The sequence below is a fragment of the Pinus tabuliformis genome, chromosome 2_1 (assembly GCF_031772625.1).
Source record: "Pinus tabuliformis cultivar Carrire ecotype Pingquan chromosome 2_1, CPIR1, whole genome shotgun sequence".
In the NCBI taxonomy this organism is placed as follows: domain Eukaryota; kingdom Viridiplantae; phylum Streptophyta; class Pinopsida; order Pinales; family Pinaceae; genus Pinus; species Pinus tabuliformis.
The window spans coordinates 397,105,910-397,112,417 of record NC_142299.1 but is presented as its reverse complement, the minus strand read 5'-3'; positions in this window follow the sequence as shown (position 1 = coordinate 397,112,417).

Here is a 6,508-nt window from a genome sequence, read left to right as displayed (position 1 = left end):
TTGGATTATAAGTAGGATGTCATGTCAAGTCCCTATACTCGTTGTCATGGGTGTCTCTTAATTTTTCCAGTGGAAAAGTGCTTAAATAATATCTCCATGATATATATTCTATTGAAAAATGTATATATGTATGTATTATGTATATATATATCTATATATATATATATATATATATATATATATATATATATATATATATATATATATATATCACATTTCCTTCTAAAATTCGAATTTACATGGATATGCTAGAAACAATAAGTTAGTATTTTACTAGGGAGATAAAACCATAGCTAAAAGCGCACTCTTTGCAGAGAGGCAGGAGAACATGCTTTACGAAAGTCTTGATAGAAAATGTATGCTAAAAAATGGGCCAAATTGGCCTGGAGAATGAACTAGAAAATCATAATGCAAAATAGATATGAGCATAGCAAGGATAACCTGAGGGATTAGTGTCGGAAATGACAACTTCAATAGGGTCTTTAGTGTTGCGAGGGGCGCTACTTGTCTTTAGTGTTGCGAGGGGCGCTACTTGCTGGGAGATGAATTCCAAGACGCGGCTTAATGTGCCCAATCGTCAATCCTTGTCTCTAAGGTGACGGTGAAGGTGCTTCAGAGTCCGTAGGATGTTAGCATGGTACTCGAAGTAGCCCATCAAAATTTTCCTGAGGAACTTCAAATACGAATATGTATCAATTTTTCAGATATTCCCCAAGAACTAATCCACTTATCTCCGAGCCCATGTATTTAGACTCCTCCCTCATACTCGAAGATTGTGGTGTACATGTATTGAGTAAAACGACCTTGGGTATGCCCAACATCTAGCACATAATTTACCATATCTACCAAAATTTTTGTATCTGAATGCTTCTGCCATAGGGATGCCCCTTCTTGTTCCAAATGAGTTAATTGATCTTGGATGGGCCTTAGGGTGAGGTCCCAAAACTTGGTTTCTAGTTCTTGAAGCATATGATGTGCATGTGTGTGTCACCAAGAGGCTTGCTCCTGATAATATGAATCCCCTTGGAGGGCGCGTGCTCACTGATGGGGCATGTCAAAGGACCAAACTAGGATACTAAAATGAACATTTCAAAACTTAAGTGAATAGGAAATGGACACAAGGGGGTATGCCATGTAAGGAGAGGGAGGGAGTAGTCACAAAGGGTCAATTGGAACCAGAAGTCGATGATAGGGAAAATCACAAGCATGTCACAAGAATATGGTGTAGGTGTGAGAGTGGACATGGGAAAATGCTATGCCTACCAATGAGGTCAAAAGTAGGAGACGACAACCCATAATATAAGGAGAAAGGGAGGGACATAACGTTGCAAGAGTGGATGAAGAGTGCTATAGTTCCTCAAGAGTGAACTTGGTGTGATGCTGCGAGTGATAGAAAAATGGAAAGCCAAATAAGTATGTCCTTCAAATTTGATATCATAAACAATAATCATATGAAGAGGCAAACATATACCAAATATTGTTAATCCAACATTCGCTGTAGGGGTCTGTAGCCCATAGGGGTTGGTATCCATCATGTAGTGAAAGCCTTCATAAGTCCTTTCGCGATCTCCTACATACATATCTAATAGGTTGGGAAAGGAAATAACTGGTATGGGCTAATAATCCAAGAAGTCAGATGAAAAGTGCCATTGAAACTTTATGAAAGGAGGAGAATCTGGTTATGTATGAATATGCGAAGAGAAATTCAAATAAGGGAGACAGGGCCTAGTTGGGGCTCACAAAAGTGGGTCAGCCAGAGCCCCTAGTGCTAACTAACTAGAGTCGAGGAAGGAGTTATAGATAAGGAGAATGAATTTCCTATAGTGGAAAAAAAGAGAGCTGGCACCAGAAGGAGGATCGTGAATATGAATGTGTTAAATCCATTTTCCACACAATTGGGATGTGACCGTCGTGGTGAGACAATGACATTTCAATTCTTCTGTAATGCATGGTCTTGGGATCGAGTAGCTTGCATACAACTCGCCTTAGGTGAAATATTATGATCATGTCTATATTAAAACTTATTGTTGGGGTGTGTTGCCACATCCCTCAGCCGCTTGGCTAGGTGGGGCAGTGGGAAGCTGCAACCCCCGTTTTGTATTAAAATCACCCCATATAAGACATATTTTAATTATAATCAAAGTTGATTTATATAACATAAAATATTAAGTCTTGAGGGTTAGCTTAGTTTCTCAAGTCCCCATTATTAAAACAACTTTGTTATTGAGAGGTCACAAGTTTAATTCTCTTTACAATCTCGAGGTCAAGCTCCGTGGTTGAGCCAATAGGATGTGATCCTTTTAGTTAGATCTATTTGGTACAATTATTCCATGGACGTAGCTGTCATCGATCTCGGAGGATAGTGAACCACCTAGAAAAAAACAATATCATATAAAATATTAAACACATAACTTAAATACAAATTCAATATTTAGAAAAATTAGTCACTCTCATTATATTTGAATATTCCAATCCTTATTTTGGTCAATTTGTCATAAAATTTAAACTATAAAATTAACACACACACACACACACACATACACACATCATAAAGTAAAATGTTATATTCCAATTTTTCAAAAAGAAACATCAAAACAAGGAAATGTTCATCTTGGTCTACCACATGTGAAACCAAACTAGAGAGAAAACTAAAATGCTAACAACCACCATATAAAAAGTCAACAAAATTAAAACAACATTTCTAAAAGCCTATATTGGAGTGTTAAACCACTATGACCATTATCTAACTAGGGCCCCCCTAAACCCCCTATATCCTACGACTTGTCTTGGTTGGATGCTACATAGGCTTGAAGATGCTTTCAATAGGATTTCACATAACTTTGGCAGAATAAATAGGGCCTTTCACTTTCTCCATTCGCTGCATTATTTAAGCCCCAAGATACATAGGCAAGCCATGGTCATGAATCATGGCCTTAACGGCCCTTATGATATATCAATTCTTTTTCTCTACAACCCAATTCTATTGTGGGTTCTATAGAAAAGTTAGTTGCCTCTTGTTCAATGCCTCCTTGTAGAAACCCTTGAACTCCTTGGAGGTATACTCACTTTGAGATTTTTCATGTAGAGAGGGAAGAAGAAAGGCAGGCGGGACAAGACAACCCATAGAAAGATAATTCGAAAGATTAAATTGGATAAAAAACATAATTTAGACTTATCAAAGGCAAAGGCTTCCATTAGAATGAGATTCTTATTTCTATCAAGAGAGGAGTCAAGGTTAGAGGCGATGCCCAAATTCACCTCTACGTGTCTGAGCCTTTGATCTATGGTGCTCATAGTGAGTTGCAACTCATCCAGCATTAAAATAATTTCTTATTTTGCCTCATTCTTGTCTAGTAACACACTACCCAAAAGGAGCTTTAGGTGCTAGTAGATGTCTAAAATATACACATATTGGCTATAATGACCCTTAGTGTGACTCATATTGGGAACCCAATCGAATATCTCAGCTAGCACCTCCATAACAATCAAACAATGCCACTCCTCTGTACTTTCCCTTTCCACTTGAATTAGTTGAGTATGCTCTTCGTATCTATAAGCATAGCTATATTCTACACCTTCTATATCTGAAAGCCACCTTTCTTTCTAAAATAAGTTGCACCATGCTAGATTTGAGCTTATTAATGGGACATAGTGTTAGAGAGATTATTATAGGGTGATAAAAAATAATAGAGGTAGAGATCCAGATCCATTAAGGAAATGCTAAAGGGATGGTTGCATTTGGGTTGGGAATATGAAGAAGAAATAGAGCAGGGGACCCAAGATGAGGTAAGAAAATTAGGATAAAAAGAAGTGGCTATGACTGAGAGAGGAGACAGGAGTGGTGAACTAGGAAAGGTGATAAAAAAGAAGTGAGAGGTTGCAACAATGCCTAGAAATAAGAGTTGATTGAACAAAGGACATAAAAAGGCTAGAGGTATTTGAAGATATGCCAAGAAACCATGGAAACAACAAAGTAAAAAAATCTCAACATCAAGAGATAAAATAGAAAGCTAGGGGAGTTACCTGAAGTTGAGCATATTACGTAGAGTGGGACCAAGCCATAATAAACCATATTTTACTTCTTAAATCACCTTGACATTCCAAATTAATTCATCTTTCATGCTAAGAATTACCACCTTTCATCATGAGTGTTTGCATCGCTCGAAATGATGGTAATGTGAGGGGACTCCAGCCTAGACTGAATATTTCAACAATAAAGGAAAATCAAACATCTATGATAAAGATATGTAGATCTGCCACTTGTATTCCTACATAAAAACTATACCATAGCTTGCATCGCTTGTCATTTGAAAACTGTTGATTACCATGCATCACCATGCAAGGGGAAAATGAGCCATGATTAAATTTGGGGGGACACATTGCCACAACTTCACACTTGAATGCTTAGTGGGACAATGGTAATGCGACTCCCCACTTGTCACCTATCAAACACCCCATCGGTGGTTCAATATTTGTTTATATTAAGTAACATACATTTGACATATATGATAATATAATAATACTTTTGAAATTTACTTTTCATAATCATTTATTTTTATAGCAAAATATTGTGTCAATAATTGGGGACCATATATGATCTATAGGGATAAGATAATTTAAAATTTTCTTGGGTCTTGGTATAGTATTAACTAATAAGAAAATAGATTATCGTGTTTGAGTTATATGTTTAAAGAGAGTGAGATCACCTCCACTATCATGGTGGGGATTATTAGATTTCCATTTTATTGATTTTCTTGCATTCTTCCTTCATCGAAAAAAAACTTGGACTTACTCATATTATTCAGTAATCCTTGGATATAGAAAGAATTTAGGGAGCTTAAACCTCATCATGTGTATATTGAAGGATCAATAAAAATAAATGGGGTCCGTGCAACATTTAGGCCCATCCCATGAATATAATTTGTAATAAATAAAGAGGCTAATATGGTAATGTGTTTATTTCCATGTAAGTGGAAATAAAAACAGATTTAAGTCACTCCCATACAACATTACTTTGTTGTTTTCATTTCTTGTCATTTATTGCGATAATGAGGAGTAGAAGGTCACATTTTATGTGTGGGTTAATAGACATTGCTCTTCATGTCGGTTTTTTTAATTTGGTATCAATTAATAGCTCAACCTTTGTGGTGCATTAAACTCAATCATAGTGAATTAAATTTGAGAGGATAGTGTGGGAGTCTAGTTTGCTCAAAAATCCTTTTGTATCATGGCTGTCATTTTTCTTTTGCTTAAGCAAGAGTCAAACCTTCTTTTCATTTCTTTGTATAAAATAGATTACATAAAATAAAAAAAACCCAGGGTAGAAAATGGCTAGAAAAGACTATCTCTAGGTGCCTTGGGAAAAGAGCCAATGGCTCGCGACCTGAGCCAAGAGACTACAGAATCACTCTACCCTTCCTCCAAGATCCAACGAGTGAGAAACTAAATGATACTAAAGTACGTGTCCTCTTCCTACATACTAGTGTATTTAAAAAGGAGATATGGCCCACAAAATATAGAAATCAGGCACGCTAGGGAAACCAAGTATCTGACCCAAACCCCCAACATGAACAGTGATCCTGGGCTGCTGATCTGCCACTGCAAGATCCAACGGTTGAAATACATATCAGGTAGAAAAGAAGCCGTGAGGATACCTGCCCGATGAGGGCGGTATTCTTTCTCCTGCTAGAGCCACATGTTGCATGATGAGTGGCATCAAGCTCATTTCTAGGAAACCACTTCTAGATTTGAGGGCACTTGATAAACCGAAAACCACCTTGAGGGTGGTATAGAATAACTAGCGGTGGACATAAAGAAGAATTAGATCTTATACCTAGAAGATTTCGGGTCTGCTGAGGAATCCAAGAAACTGACTTGGCCCCACCAACATGCACATTGAATCTCGGCCATTGATCCCCAACCATTCGATCCAACGGTTGAGAGGGATATCAGATATAAGAGAAGCAGGAGGAATACCCACCTGATAAAGGCGGTATTCTCTTTCCATCCTGTGCCAAGTGTCATTCAATGAGTGGCATTGAGCTCAAATTAAGAAAACCACTTCAAGTAATGAGGCTTTCCGAAAACCCAAAAACCATCATAGCCGTGGTATGAATTAAAAAGTTGTTGATTAGCTGTGTCCATTGCCAACATATCCATATCTATGGTAGGAATTCCACTGTTCCTTCTGACTGGAAACTCCCCACCCCATCTCCCTGCAGTGCAAAGCTGAGTTGATCTATGGTGAAAGATATTTTAAATAAATCCTCTTGCTGTAAATCATCGCCCACCCTAGAACCCTAGATCTAAGCTATTCTGGACTGATATAGCTAACAAAGGGCTGAATGTCATTTTCAAAATTGCCCCAGGAAAACTACTTCATGTTGATTGTGTATCTACTAAAACCCAACTACTGCGATCTGCTAGCATCCTCTGTTCTGATGGATTTCTTGGTCCACATTTGCTTGGTTGAGACAATCATCCCTCAATATACCCTGAGGAACCTCTT